Genomic DNA, 17154 nt, shown 5'->3' with positions numbered 1-17154 from the left:
TTATAAAGAATTATATCATGTAATCTCTAGCATCATTTCTATCACCAAGGCCATATTTTCTAACTACTGATCCCCATCCTCTTTTCTCCCAACCTTTGCATTTTAATCACCAGTAATGACCAATGCATCTTGATTGCATATTTGATCAATTTCAGATTGAAGAAGGAGGTGGAATTCTAATATTTTTTTCCTCACTGGCTTTAGTGATTGGTGCATAAATTTGAATAATAGTGGTACTAACTGGTCTTCCCTGTAGGTGCATGGATATTATCCTATCACAGCCTGCATTGTACCTCATGACTGATCTGGATATGTTCTTTTTGACAATGAATGCAACACCATTCCTTTTCAATTTGTCATTCCTGGCATAGTAAACCGTGTGGTTGTCAGATTTAAAATGGCCAATACCAGTCCATTTCAGCTCACTAATGCTTAAGATATCGATGTTTATGTGTTCCATTTCATTTTTGACCACTTTCAATTTTCCCAGATTCATACTTTGTACGTTCCATGTTCGGATTTTCAATGAATGGTTACAGCTGCTTCTCTTTATTTTAAGTTGTGCCCCATCAGCGCATGAAGATTTCATAGGCTTTTTTCCCACGGGCTTTTCTCCACTCACATTATCATGGTCAACTCTACTTTGAGGAGGCAGCTCTTTCCCAGTCGCATTTTGAGTGCCTTCCAACCTGAGGGGCTCATTTTCTGGCACTACATCTGACAATGTTTCTCTGCTATTCATAAGGTTTTCAATGACTGAATATTGGGAAGTAGTTCATCACTCCTTCTTTCTTTGAACTTTAAATAAGAATGCAACCACCAAAATGATGTCTGGGAAAGAATTTTAGCTCCATGTTGTTGTTGTTAATTGCAGTCGAGTCAGTTCCGACCCATAGCGACCCTGTAGAGGGTTTCTTGGGAGCAACTCGTAAACTTGAAACACTAACCTTGCAGTTCAAACTGACTTTGCAGTCTAGCACGTTAACCCACAGCGCCACCCCAGGACTCCAAAACTTTTCACATGGTTTTGAATTTTGTGAGTTTAGAAGTCAGTAAGGTATAAAATAAATAGAAAATAATCTCATAGACTGAAATACATTGCTCAAAATATTTCTGATGTTGATATTTTTAATAACCTTATATGATGTGAAAATTAGACAGTGAATAAGTAAGACTATAAAAATTGATGCATTTTAGTTATGGTATTGGTGGAGAATATTGAAAGTACCATGGACTGCCAAAAAACAAACACATCTGAGTTAGAGATAGCACAGTCAGAGTGCTTCTTAGAGGGTAGAATATCCAAACTTTGTCTCTCATACTTTGGGCATATTACAGGAGGGAACAGTCCATGGAGAAGGATAAATTTGGCAAAGTGGAGGGTCGGAGAAAAATAGTAAGATCTCCGAAGTGGTTAATTTGCATAGTGGCATCAGCAATGAGCTCAAACATAGCAACAATTGTGAGGTTGGTCCAGCACCAGGCTGTGTTTCATCCTGTTGTGCATATGGTTGCTATGAGTTAATATGAACTCGGTGGCATCTAACAACAACTAACAACAACAGACAATGTGGGGATTGGTTAGTTTGCCATCCAATTTGGTTTAAAAAGAGCCATCTGAGAAACAGGATGGCAGGATCTCCCTACCTCAAGAAAGAAGCCAGGAGCAAGAGCATCCTTTGGCCCCTGAGATCCCTGTACTCTGAACCTCCTCAATCCGGGAGACAGAGCTGTGACACCAGAGAGGTGGTGGGCAAGTGGACTCACAGAGACAGCAACAGCAAGAGCGTGAGACAGAGTGTTGGGCTTTAGGGTCTACAGCGCAAACAAGGATTTGCAACGAAGACGTCATGGACCTCACAAAATTTTATAAGGAAGTATTTGGTATCATTTCTATCATTAAGCCCATGTGTCTCAATGCTGATACTTCTTTGTTTCCAACTTTGTATTCCAATCACTAGCAATTATCAATGTGTCTTGTTTGGGTGTTTGGTCAGTTTCAGACTCCAGCAGTTGGTAAAAATCTTTGATCCTTCATCTTTGACATTAGTGTTTGGTGTATAAATGGTGTTCCCTAATGTTGTTAAGTGCCATCGGGGTACTTCCAACTCATATCGACTCTATCTAGGGTTTCTGAGGAGCGGCTGTTAAATTTGAATTACTGACCTGACCGTTTAAACTGACCTTGTGATCCAGTGCATGATCCTGGAGCACCATACCAGGACTCCAGATTTTGCTGGTAGGCATATGGATATTATCCTATCACTGACAGAGTTGTAATTAAGTATGGATCTTGAAATGTTCTTTTTGATAATCAACCTGATACCATCTCCCTCAATTTGTTATTCTTGTTACAGTAGATCATATGATTGTCTGATTCAAAATGGCCTGCTTCTTTCAATTTTAGTTCACCAGTGTTTCGGATATCGATCTTTATGCTTTTCACTTCATTTTTGACAATTTCCAATTTTCCTGGATTCATATTTTATACACTACGTTTTTCAGTTAGTAATGATCATTGCAGCTGTTTCTTCTCATCAGCAAATGAAGGTCCTGAAAGCTTTACTCCATCCAAGTTCTTAGGGTTGCCTCTAGTCATATTTTGAGCGTCTTCCAACCAGTGGGGCTCATCGTCCTGCACTGTGTCAGACAGTGTTTCACTGCTGTTCATAGGTTTTCCCTGGCCAGGTTTTTTTTTTTTTTCCAGAAGTAGATTACCAACTCCTCCTTCTAACTCTGCCTTAGTCTGATAGCTCCAATGACATCTGTGCACTGTAGGTGACACTGTTGGCATTTGAAATACGAGTGGTATAGCTTCTCCTATCACAGCAACATGCAAGTTACCACAGTATGACTAACTGACAGACCTCAGGCAGCCTACTCCTTTATGAAATGCTCCTCAAATGTTTGATCCTCTGCCTTCTCTTCATTATTATTGTTGTTTTTGTGTTTAGGACATACCTACTGGCTGGCTTGAACTCACAATGCTATATATACCATCAACATTTAGAAAACCCAAGTTGGTAAGTCATGATTATCGAGCCTCTATTAAGTCCAGGGCACTGGATTACCTGCTGTCTAAATACTTGTAGAAAGAGCAGTTTATTCAATCATATTGTTTGGTGACGAACATTCAGTGTTCCCCATCCATGGGAAATGCATCCTTAGAGAGGAACTGTTGTGGGACTGAGAAAAGGATCCTGGATTGTCAGCTGCTCCAACTTGGTTATGCATCATCCGTCATGATGGGTCTCTTGATGCTTCCGCCTTCACCATTTCACTGTATCGATTTAATAACACTTGAAGTGATTTCTTATTAGTGGTAAATATCACCTCAAAATTATAACACCAACTCTATTTATAAAAGGCAACATTTCTAGGTTCTTGGTATGAAAGAGACTGTTTTATTTATATCTTAATTTCAGAGAGAAACAGCCAAGATATTTTCACGTAAAATGCAAAGGATAAAAGAAAGGGGGTTGATTTAACTTGGTATGGGGTTAAAACGAAATAAAGAAACACTTTGGAAATTGACACTAGTAGAGATCTAAACATTTTATTATATTGACTACCAAGAAACACTCATGATGAAGTTGAGTGTGTGTCTGTGTGTGTTTGTGTGTTATCTATCTTGCTCTTTCTGTGTTATTTGAAGAAAGATGTCAGGATTAACAGTCCCTTATTGTTTCCTAGATATTCAATAAGAGGAAATAAGGCTTTCTCTGCACTTTTGTCACTGCTGCATTTTAGTTTTCAAGAAAGTTTCATGCCCACAAGCAAACCTGATGAAAGGCATGTAGGACTGTATTTCATTCTTGTAAAATTCTCACTATCATTGTGGTTTGTTTCTCTTATGACTAACTGCGGTGAATTTATTCTCACAAGCGACTTTATGTAGAATTGCCATGTAATTTTTATGCTTCCTTAAAACAGTTCTTTTTGACATCTTTGCTGAATATTTTCATCCTCATGAATGTTCTTTTCTATTGAGCTGAATATAGCAATTTGAGGTTGGCATGATACCAGTCTATATTTAGTATTCTTTCTTGTAAAACTCCTCACACCATCTTTGTGAAGGCTATGGGGATTTAAGGTCTGCATTTTTTTTTTTTTTTTTCATCTCCTGCTCGCTCATAGTTCATGCCACTTACCCTAGATAAAAATCATCTTATGTTCTTGTTGAGTCCACCTACTGTATCTTCATTGCAAATTTAGAAACAGAGCTAGCTGATCACTAAAACAGGAATCTCATAACATTTATGATTACTCAAATCTCTTCTAATTTACCTCTGTGTAGATTTCTTTACTGGATTGTGTTTTGAAAAGCCGAAATAAGTATTTCACTTTATATGTGAATCTTCTTATATGACACTATGCTTGTGGTTTTCTTTTACAACATATTGCTTCCCACTTGTCAGCATTAAATTTTCAATTCTCCTTGCTAACCTAGCTGTATCACAAAGCAAAATTCACTTACATGTTACTTTTTCATATGAGGTGCTTTTGTAGCTTGTGAAATAATTATTTTTGTTATTTAAGCTGCTTAAAGAATATGGAAAAGCTAGTTGTCCTGTATATTCCATTTCCAATACCTAAATTACTACTCCACATGCATGTGTGAACATATTGTACTTTTCCTATTCATATAATACTCTTTTACTTATAGTCATAGAATTATGAACACTTTCGATCTCTTCCTCTGGATTTTTAAATTAAAGACAAAAAAGAATAGATAAAGCATTAAGTCTAGGTTCAGTTTATGTTGCTACTATAGTGAATATTGTGTGATGTGGGATTTCTCCATCAAATTTCTAGCCAGGAAATTCTTTGGGTTTGAAGTATTCATTTTCTAGAAATCTTCTAGAGAGCAGTAAATATTTGTCCAGAGTTGGATAATATGTTTATCTATGACTTCTTGGATCATCTATCAACACCATGGAAGCAGCAGTCAAGAAATCAAATGACGTATTGCATTACACAAATCTGCTGCACAAGACCTTTTTAAAATGTTGGAGAGCAAAGATGTCAGCTTGAGGACTAAGGTGCATCTGACCCAAGCCATGGTATTTTCAATAACCTCATATGCATGTGAAAGCTGGACAATGAATAAGGAAGACCGCAGAAGAATTGATGCCTTTGAGTTCTGGTGTTGGAGGAGAATATTGAAAGTGTCATGGACTGCCAAAAGAACCAACAGATCTGTGTTGGAAGAAGTGCAGCCAGAGTGCTCCTTGGAGGCCAGGATGGCCAAACTTCGTCTCTCGTACTTTGGACATATTGTCAGGAGGGAGCAGTCACTGGAGAAGGATATCATGTTTGGTAAGGTGGAGGGTCAGAGAAAAAGAGGAAGACCCCAGCGAGATGGATTGGCAAAGTGGCAGCATCAATGGGTCAAGTGTGGCAACGATAGTGAAGTTGGCCCAGGATCGGCCAGTGTTTCGTTTCGTTTTACATAAGGTCACTATGAGTTAGTACCGACTCGATGGCACCTAACAACAACAACAACATGACTTCTAAAAAGAAATTTGTTGAGAATGTTATCATCCCCTAGCCAAGTTAAGTTTGGGAGAGATTTGCAAGGATGTGTGAAAGGTACAGTGTATGGGCTACCAGCTGAAAAAGGACTCTTAAAATGGGATTGTAGAACTAATTAATTTGATTCATTGTGTTGGAGAAAGTATTCAAAGTACCATGGACTGTCAGAAGAATCAACAAATACGGTTTGGAATAAATGCAGCCAGAATGCTCCTTGGAAGTCAGGATGGTGAGACTTTATCTCTCAGACTCTGGATGTTTTGTCAGGAGGGACCAGTTCCTGAAGGACATCATGCGGAGTAAAGTGGAGCATCAGCAGAAAAGAGGAAGACGCTCAGTGAGATGGACTGACACAGTGGCCAAACAATTGTCAGGGTGGTACGGACTAGATGGTGTTTCGTTAAATATATTGTGATTTAAGCTTATCATAACATTAAGAATCTTTATCACCATGGATGTTGTTGTAAGGTACTGTTCATAATGACCCATCACAGCAGAACGAGACAGCGCCCAGTCCTCCACTCGCCTGGCCATTGCTATTGTGTGTGAGTCTATTGCTGCAGCCAGGTGTCAAGCAATCTTGCTGGGCGTCTTCCTCTTTTCCACTAACTCTCTACTTTATTAAGCAAGATGCCGTTTTCAGGGACTTGTCCCTCCTGATGACACAGCTGAAGTATGTGAAGCAGAGTAGCACCATCCTACCTCTCAGGGCCGTTCTGGATATACTTCTTCCAAGACAGATTTCTTTGTTCTTTTGGCAGTTCATGTATTTTCAGTAGTCTTCGCTAGCACCATAATTCACACGATCTAATCTTCTGCAGTCTTCCTTGGGCTGAATAATAAAGCATGGCTGAAAGAGAGGTAAAATTAGGTTTCCACTTTTGGTCATTGTCTGTTACCTATTGTCTGAAATCCCAAATGTTTTCAGTTAAACATGTGCTTTATTTGTGATCATATGGTGCTTTCAAAAATCTTGCTGTGACTGATCTTTTGGAAGTAGGGTCACATATCTGATTCCAGATCAGTCCTAGAGGCTTTCCTGGGTAAAACTACAGTCAGATACTGCACTGTCCATTCATATAGTGGTTCAGAGACACATTTGTACTGCAAACCAAATATCCATCAGGACTTCAAAGTGACAAGCATGATTTGGTCGTTGCCTTCATAGGTTATCTCTTCTCATTTGTGTACTTGTTATAATACAAATAGTGCCCTCTGTCCTCTATATTAAGAGATAATTGTAAGAATTTAGCATTAACAAAATGGAAGAATATTTGTATTAAAAATATATTCATTTGGGACTCATTTAAATTCATGTTAGACCAAAGCTTTGCAGAATGAAGTCTAGATAAATGATAAGCTATAGTCTTTTTTTTTTTAGATTTAAAACTTTATTTCTTATATAATGATACTTGTTATTTTCATGCAAGACCTACCAGAAAACATAATTATGCAGAATATTGAGTATAGATTAGGAATCTATTTTATTTGACACACTCAGATCAGTATTATAGTACACAAGTCACTCAATATTCTCATTAGCAACTTTACTGAAGTCATTGGTGGATTGATTATACTTGTAAATATTTATAAAATCCACTGAGTTTGAAATTGGGTGGCAGAAACAGAATCTAAAAAGATCTAAGCTATTCTGAACTATGATCAGAATCCAACGATGAAATGATAAGTAAAAAAATAAGTACAGTTTTATAAGTGAAGAATGTTAGAAGACAGAAATAAACATAGGACAAGTTGAAAGTATCTGAGAGTAATATTTAATATTGTTGGAGAAGCTGGGTTTTTTTTCTGTTAGTTGATATTGATACATACAATATCCGCACACAGATTTGAATATTTTACAAAGATTCAGTTTTTACAATACAAAGACACTGACAACATAAGTGGTGAAAAAATGGAAGCTATTTAAGAAACCCTTCAAAAACTTTAATTCAAGACAAAGACGTAAAAGGAACGAGTGTAAGTTTTATCTTTAGAGGTGTCTTTTGAAGCAAGGATTCTAGTTATTTTTCTTGGTTAAAGAGCAGAATCAAACACAGTAGGTAGAAGGTATAGGAAGTAATGTCAGTGAGGGTTCAGTGGGTTAAATAAAATTCACTCTAGGTAATTTAAGCAGTAAGGGATCAAACAGGGTGAAATGTGTACTTATAAATCCTTTAGCAATGCTGTTGGAGCGAAAGCACAGGTCAGCACGAGTTCTTGGGTTCAACCCAGGATTTCAAAGACTCAGAAACTCCAAGTAAGCCCAGATCAGACATTACAGACGATTGTGGCAGGGTTATATCTGCCTGCAGTATTGAGGTGTGGGTGTTTTATAGAGAAAAATCTGAAGGCTCCAGCAAAATCTCAGCTTTGTTATACCACATGCCCATCAATGGCAGAGACGTGATGCTTTTTCTCTTTTGTATGAAACGGTGCATGCCATTGGTGGAAACCAAGCTGTTTTTGGTCCTCTGCTGGGAGCGGAGTCAACTGTAGTTCCCAGGCTTCCAGCATCAATGAGGGAGAAAAGAAAAGGATAAGAAGGGATCCAAGTACCAACTGACAAGCCTCTATCTCAAGCTTAATGGAAAAAAAGAAGTTTTCCATAGTATCTTCACACTGCCTCACAATTCACTAACAGAAGAAGCTCCATTTAGACTGGCAGAGCCCAAGATTATTACCACCAGACCTATGTCACCTCATGTTTGCACTGTGAACGAAGTTGGAAATGAACAAAGTTTTCACTAAGGCTTCTGGACTACACCCAAGGAGGCATAGACTCAGTGCTGAGGCATTACTTCGTTCACTTCAGGTGGCTGCCCTTCCAACAACACAGATGTCAATACATGTGAACAAAATCGAACAGCTATCTCCCAACCACAGCAAAGTACAGGGCCTTCCTTCTGGTTGAATTCTCTTAAATCCAAATATCCGACATCTCCAACAGACTTCTGTGATTAAATTCACCCTGCCTAGCAGTCCTGATGTGGCACTGTACGATAAATACAGGATGGCCATCCACAAGGTCGATGGTTCAAACATACCAGCTGCTCCTGGGAAACCAACAGCACATAACAACAAACAATGACTACAATCTCCCTCCTCATTGGTTAGTAGCAGTATCAGTTGCCAAGTTCTCAAAAGTAAATCTTCAGGCCTTTCTTCCAAGTGGTAGACTTGAACCTCTGAAGTTTTGGTTAGTGGCTGAGCATGTTAACTTTTGACACCACCCGGGAATTCCTTGGTCAGTACACAGAAATGCATACCATGGTAAACTCAGGCCTTCTTCCTCTTCTGAAATGCCACGCATTATTTTTGCTTCTAGCTTCTAACCCAGTTCCCCAAGGACTTCCTTTTGTCTAAAAGCTTTCCACTCTGATGTCTGAAATTTCCACTTCATGATATTAAGCAAACAGATAAACAAAACAAATCAATAATAGAAGTAATAAAAAAGCCAACTAGCTCTGATACATCATCCAATTCTTACCTTCATTGTCTTTACTGAATGTCATCTTTCCATTAAGGAGTCCACTTTCTTTTCAAGCCTCTGGGGTGGCCACTGTTCATTTCTCCTATCACACATATAGTTTCAGATTCAAGAGGAGGGGACCCATGGTTTTCTTGGTTGAAAATGCCATACCTAATAAGTAATAACTACCTTAACAACTCTTCCTGCCGCTGCTCCTGTCACTTGGTCGTTCCATCTCTCCTGTCCAGTACTCTCTCACTGACAGAACTTCTAGACCCTTCCCCTCATGGGTTGGAAACTGATGGATGACTTACTCTCTGTCTCTGCACTTCAACTTTATGTTAGGACAGTGATATGTATCCCTTTGGATGACTTATTCAACACTTAACTTCTTAGAGCTCAACTCTCTGCTTGTCTGTGACATCTCTGGCAATTAATCTCTGTCACTCATCTTTCCATTACCCCAAACTACTACCTTTGAAAACACTAGTTCAAATACTCATTCTCTGACAAGACCTTGTATCTGTAACTGCCCCTTCCAAGATTGTTCTCCAACTCTGTGGCTACTTCCAAATCCTCAATCCTTCTGTAGTCTCCCATTTTTCTTTCTCACTCTATACTACAGTGTTTCTATGGCCCACTGTTTTGATCACTTTCTGGGTGAGACTATATGCACAAACGTTTTCATATATATATATATATATTTTTTTTTATATATATATATCACACCCCTCCAAACGTTATTGTGAAAGGCTCTGTGACATAATCCTAGATTATTCCAAAGAGTTACTCATGTTCTTTCAGCCAAAAACATTCCATCCTATTTCATTTCTATTTTTTTCTCACATGTTAGCCAAAATGCTACTTTTTATTTAGTAAAGCTTCTGTTTTATTGGAATCTAGGACCAGTTACCCCATTATTGATTTTCACAGTAACTTTGAATTACTTCATAGTATTTACCACAGTTGTAATTGTTTATCTACTACTTTTATGTTATTAATTCTGCTAGATTTTAAATCCCATGTCAGTGGGCTTGTGTCTGTCTTGTTTACAAACTATCCAGAGGCTAAGGAATATTCATTAAATGGGTGTGAAATGGGTGAAGAGATAGTAGATCTACTATGAAACAACAACCACAAAAAAATCCAAGAATACATGTGTAATTATACCACAGAAATATAGAGAAGAATTCCAGGGTTTCTGCAAATTCTCAGTCCGTGTTTTTCTAGATGAAAAAGAATGAGCAATGGATTTACCTATATAATATGTATAAATGTAAACTAAGAGAATTTATAAACCTGTTATCTGGTAGTGTAGTGGTTATGATACGGGCTGTTAATCTCATGGTCAGCAGTTCGAAACTACCAGCTGTTCCACGAAAGAAATATCAGGCTTTCTGCTCCCATAAAGATTTACAGCCTTGGAAACCCTGTGTAGGGTCACTATGACTCAGAATCGACTCCATGGTACTTAACAACAACAACAACAATGTGTATTTTAAGAACTAATGTTGATGTTAGATTCATATTAGTATAGAACCCATTTCATAGTTTGTTTAAACCATGTGTTTTGGAGTGGGGCTGAATAAAAACAATATTAAAAAACATCATGAAAACCTGTTGCCATTGAGCTGGTATTGACTCATCGAGACGTCGTGTGTTAAAGAGTAGAACAGCTCCATAGAATTCTCTAAATGGAATAAGATTACCAGGCCTTTTTTATGTGGTGTCATTGGATGGGTTTAACCATCAACCATTCAGTTAGCAGCTGAATGTAAACGGTTTACACCACATAGGCCCCCCAAACAGCATAGGCTGTGTTCTAAGAAAAGGGGACAATTAGAGGAGAGAGGCATGAACAATTCAAGTCCAGTGTAGAAAATGGACTACACTGATAAACAGTGACTTCACTGACAGTTTTGTCCAGATACCCATTCTTCTAGGAGCATTTGTGCTGTATTCTCACTAATGTGTAGATATTGTTGTTAAGTACCATTCAGTGGGTTCCAACCCATAGCCTGTATAGGGTTTTCAGGGAGCGGCTGGTGAGCTTGAACCACTGACCTTGCATTCAAACCAACTTTGCAGTTCATCGCCTTCCCCCACAGCACCACACGAGGATGGTGTGAGGACTATAGGACAGGATTGCCAGGCAGCATTTGACCACAGCTCTTGAAAAACTTTTGCTTCTTTTCTCACTTCTGTCAAAAGATGACTCTACCACCCAATCATGTTCAATGCCAGAATTAGATATCCTTGAGCATCTGGCTGGTGAATTCCAGGCTCTTGGTTTTCATTTGTTACTTTTGATAAGAGTTGAAGACTCCAATCTCTTAGTGATGATGCAGTCTGACAGCAATAATCTTTTGAGAAATATTAATAATAGCGTAAGAACCTGTACTTTTAATGCATCTATCTGGGGGAAACTTAAATGACTTTACTTTTTTAAAAAATGAACTTACCTTTTATTTAACTCTCTGATATTTCTCAGAAATGGCCTAAACTGCTGAGACTAAACGGACGGATTGAGAAATAAAAAAGGCGATTTACCCAATTAACACAGCAAGTGAGTTGCCTCACTCCAGCATGTGGTGGGTAATTGTATACAAAATACACAGACCCTGCTAAGTACGCTGACATTAATTTGATTCCTGGTTACTATCCCTGAGAATAGCATCGTGGTCCTATGTTAGCTGAACGGGTGAGTACCTCTGTGGGACCACTCTTTGAATATTACCTGAATAATTCTTGATATTGAAGAATAGGACTTAAAAGGTTTAATCAAGACTGTGAGTAGACAGCTGTGTCTAAGCTTGTCAGTCATATTTCAGGAGTAGAGCAGAGTGACACTTAAGGTTTTGTGTCAACTTGGCTTGGCCAGGATTTTCAGTGGGTTAGCAGTTTCAGTGCAGTCCTCACCTCTGTGATAAGATCTAATGTGATGCAATTACCCCCATGATCTGATGGGATCTGTTGTAATTTGATGTGATCATCTCTAATCTAATGTAATGGAGTATTGATATGGTGCTGCAGGATAAGGTGCTGCACTGCAAAGTCAGTTTGAGCCCCTAGTTCGGCAGTTCAAACCCATCAGCCACTCCTTGGAAAACCTATATAAGGTCATTATGAGTCAGAACTGACTTGACGGCACTTAGCAGCAACAACAGCAATGTTATGTTAATGAGGCCAGATGCAATATTCATGATTAGGTTGGATCTTGAGTCAATGTCTTGTGAGATATAAAAGGAGAAAGAAGTGAGCTGAGCTCAGAGACACCCACTACCACTAAGATAGAAGAGTCAGGATAGATCCCGGGAAAGATTGGTGCCAAGGTGTATGGAGATCTTCCAGAAATACTGCTCCTATGGATACTGAAAGGAGCCAGGGACCTTTCCCAACAACCAACAAAGGAAAGGCTTTCCCTAGATCTGCACTCTGATTTTGGACTTACAGCCTCCTACAGTGAGAAACTAAATTGCTGCTTGATGAAGATGTCCACTTGTGGTATCTGTGGCACTCTATGATAAGCACTGGATTGCTAACCACAAGGTCGGCAGTTCAAATCCACCAGCCATTCCTCAGAAATCCTATACAGGGTGTGAGTCAGAACCAACTCATGTGCAGTTGACAACAACAACAACAACAGGACTAAATAAGTAAGATAGCAGCTATAAGACAACGATCTTGTCTGCATTTCCCAGGTATTTTGTTAGGATTTTGAATGAAGTTAAAATTCACTGTGGTTCATTTTAAGATTGACATACTTGCTTTTAGTCTGAAGATTGTTTTCATTTCTTGAACAGATAATTATAAGTTCTTAATGCACACCAAGTACTGTTCTAAGCACCTTGTGAATCTTAACTGTTAATCTATTGAGCAAGTGACACCTGTTACAATCTTTAATGAAGAGTCCCATCAGATGAAGAATAGTAATCCACCCCAAAGTTTGCAAGTCGAATTGCAAAGAAAGGTATGGCACATGCAGGCACTGGCTGGAACAATGCATTCCTAACAAAAGAAGGGACAGAGCAAGGTCAACTTCAAAAGTGGTCATCAGTAGTGGTCCTCATGACCAGTGGTTCTTGCTGTAGCCAGTTCAGAAAGAGGTCTGCATGAACCCCGTATATGTTGTAGAAGGAGAACCCCACTGCTTCCCTGCTGGGAACATATAGAGTAGTGGGGTTGACCAAGTGCCCAATAATGCATATATTTGTCATGTGCTCAGGGCAAGAGGTACTGGTAGCTCACCAGCTGCTATGAGATATACTTTGAGTCAAAATGACCAATAAAAGGGGGATCATTTCATGTGTCCTCATGTGGTGCTGTAGGATAAGCACTGGACCACAAGGTTAGTTTGGCTTTCAAGGTTGGTGGTTCAAACCAGCCATTCCTCAGAAACCCTATACAGGGTCTCTGTAAATCAGAACTGACTCGATGGAACTTAAAAACAACATTTCACACTTTTATTCTGTCTGAGAAATCAGGCCAACGCATCTGGTCCTAAGAATAATGTTCCGTCCTAGGTCCCAGGGACAGATGGTAGATGTGCCGACAGCCCCTGTCTACATCATGCATTTTGTTAGGGGTCTTCTTTCTTCTTCTTCTTTTTTTTTTTTTTTTTTTAGCTTTTCGTACCATGATGTCCTTCTCCATGGACTGATCCCTCTTGATAAAATGTCTAAAGTATGAGATATGAAGACTCTAAAAGACATATGGAGTAAAGATTATTTCTGCCTTCATTTCAGAGAAGAAGAAATTGAATGACAGGGATGGCATGTAACTTGCCTAAAACTGAACAGTGGGAGGGGATGAATCACCCACTCAGGACCTGGGCTCTGTTACCCCTCATGGCAAGAGAAGTGCTCTTTCTTGCGTTTCCTATATTTGAGGAAAAACAGTAAACTGTTTAGTTCTTGTTAGACATACATGTCTTTTGAGGTCTGTGTGTATCTAGGGATACTTCACATGTAATGGATAAAATGATACGATGGGAAGGAAGTGGAACCGAGCATCAGCTATTCCTGGGTTTGAATCCATATAAGACCAACATGATACAGTACAAGCCAGTGTATTTCCCTGAGATCTATTTTCTTTTTCTTTGAGTGACTGTTGTTGTTAGCTGCTGTTGAGTAGGTTCCAGCTCATAGCAGTCCTGTGCATTACAGGACGAAGTACTGCCCAGGCCTGTGCCGTCTTCACAACTGATGCCAGTCAATCATTTGGGGTCTTCCTTTTTTCTCTTTGACTCTCTCCTATTCCATTCATTATGTCCTTATCCAGGGACGGGTCCCTCCTGTTAATATGTCCAAAGTGTGAGAGAGCAGTTTCGTCATCCTTGCTTCTAAGGGACATTTTGGCAGTACTTCTTCCAAAACAGAGCCTTTGTTCTTCTGGTAGTCAGTCCATGGTATTGTCAATATTCTTTGCCAACACCACAATTCAAGTACATCAATTCTTCTTGATCTTCCTTATTCATTGTCCAACATTCACTTGTATCTGATGGAATTGAAAATGCCATGGCCTGGGTCAGACCCACCTTAGTCCTCAAACTGACATCTTTGCTTTTTAATACTTTGTAGAGGTCTTCCCCTGTGATAATTAAAATTGATAAATTTCAGGAATATTGAGAGGACTAGAAATAATGTATGCTGACTAGCATAGACAGTTATTTAGTATCTTGAAGAGCTATTAGTACTCTTAATATTACTACTACAATTCTATTATACCTTCTACATCACCTTAGATTATCACATGACACAGCCTTTCTTTCCAGTTTCTTACCTAATCATAAAATCATTGAAGCCATTTGTATTATCAGAAATCTCGTAAAAAAAAAAAAAAAAAAAGAAAGAAAATGAAAGGAAGAAAGAAAATAGAAGTGACTTAGAAAATGCTTTTAAACTAAACTATATCCACAGTATACAGGCATGCTGACTTGTATTATCTGTTAAAATAATTGATTAATGTCCAACCATTTCAGAAGGTAGCACATGATCAAGAACCAATGGTTTTGAGAGAAAAAGTCCAAGCTGCGCTGTAGGCATTAGTGAAAAACAAGGCACAATCATTGACTGAATGCCAATTGAAATGTTTCAACAAATCTGCTGCAAAAGACCTATTTCGAGTGTTAAATAGCAAAGATGTCACTTTCAAGACTAAGTTGTGCCTGACCCAAGTGGTTTTCAATGACTTTATTTTCATCTGAAATCTGTTCCCTGAATAAGGAAGAGTAGAGAAGGATTGATGCATTTGAGTTTTGCTGTTGGTGTAGAATACTGAAAGTACCATAGACTGCCAGAAGAAGATACAAATCAATCTTGTAAGAAGTGCCCCTATGATATTCCTTTAAACTGAGGAAGGAGAGACTTTGTCTCACTTACTTTGAACATGTCATCAGAAGGGATGATTCCCGGGTGAAGGTCGTTGTACTTAGTAAAGCAGAGGGACAATGAACAAGAGGAATACCCTATGATGTGGATTGACTCAGTGGTTGCAACAATAGGTTCAGACAAACAGCAGTTGTGAGAATGGTATAGGACCACATAGTGCTTTGTTCTGCTTCTATATGACTGCTGTGAGTCTGAGCAAAGTCAACAGCAACAACACAGGAACAATCTGTCAGTTTGTCATGCTGTGGTAGCTTGTAATTTTCTATGATGATGAATACTATGCCACTAGTATCTCAAATACCAGCAGGATCAACCCATTGTAAACAGCTTTCAGCTGAGATTCTGGACTGAAATTGACTAGGAAGAAAGATCTGGAGATGTACCTGTGAAAACTAATGGTTGAAAATCCTATGGATTTTGGAAGATGAGCTTCCTTGATTAGTAGGCACTCAAATATCCACAGTCTTGAACTGGTCCTTTCCAGCTGAGTCATGACCAATGAAGCAAAGCTGGTACAGACACAAATTTGTAAAATATGGGTGAACTGAAGCAATAACCAGAACAAGAAGACTTATAGATCAACAGCCTGTTAGGAGGTGAATCTCCCTCTTATAAGCAAGGCCAGTGTGTCTGTTGCATAGCAACCAGATCTCTTGCTCAACAGTCAGAAACTGAGGTGCAGGTGCAAAGATGGCTGCCAACTGCAGTACTTTCAATGCGTGTTTTTCCTCCACGGACTTGCCAGACAGTAATTTAGCATCACACATCAGACTCCAGAAAGTTCTCAGTATACCTCTTCTGAGTCTCCTATTTCAGGGATTCAAACTAATTTTTCTGGTTCTGATTACCAGTACCAACAATGATTTACAAATTTGGGTCTGTGCTAATTTTGCTACATGGGCCATGATTGTACTGGTTCTAGACAGTTTGAAGACCTTCAAGATACACAATGACCACATGAATGGAATTGAGCCTGCTAGTGATCATGAAGTTGGTGTTATTTTGTTTTGTTTTTGCCATGAGTTGCAGGAACTTGGTGACAAGTAACAACAATGTTCCTCTCAAGAAAACTTTGTGGGTTTTTTTTGTTGGTTGGTTTGTATATTTATCTGATGAAAATGTCTGCCTCTCTTCCTGTGGAGCCTTTGCATTGCATAAGACCATAGGTGGAATCCTGATCTCCATCCAAAATCTTCTGAGGTGGGAAATTTCCACTTGAAAGGACAAGCAGGCCAGCCTGGAGTGGCTAAAAGAACAAAAGATATTTCGTGAAAGAAAGACCAACAGGAAAAATAAAAAAAAACAATAATGGCTGTCTGACTACTACAAGAACAAGCAAGTTATTCACTAGGGAGCCATCAAGGCAAGCAGTTGGGTCCCCTCAAGGCAACCCCCCTTCCAAGACTGAAACTCAAGGGGAATACACGAGCAGGCTTGTGTATACATATGGGCTTGCTGGTGACCACGTTGGTCTACCGATAAGGGGAAGTGGGGGAAAAACAGCAATGAAGTTGTGAGCTAAGTCTGATCACATTCAATAGACTCCTGTCAGCCTGGATTAAGACCTGATTAGCCAGCAGAATGGTGAGACCTGGTGACTCCTGGGCCCAGGGACAGGGACATGGCCACAGAGGACTAGAGCAGAGTAAAGCCTGCAGCTGATATGAAGTGAGGTGAGAAGCACAAGAACACTCATACTTGCAGATAGCATCCCTTTGACTTGGCTTCAGTGGCTGGATGATCAGAACTGAACTAGAAGAA

This window comes from Chrysochloris asiatica, unplaced genomic scaffold, assembly GCF_000296735.1.
Source record: "Chrysochloris asiatica unplaced genomic scaffold, ChrAsi1.0 scaffold00056, whole genome shotgun sequence".
Lineage (NCBI taxonomy): Eukaryota > Metazoa > Chordata > Mammalia > Afrosoricida > Chrysochloridae > Chrysochloris > Chrysochloris asiatica.
This window is presented reverse-complemented; position numbering follows the sequence as displayed.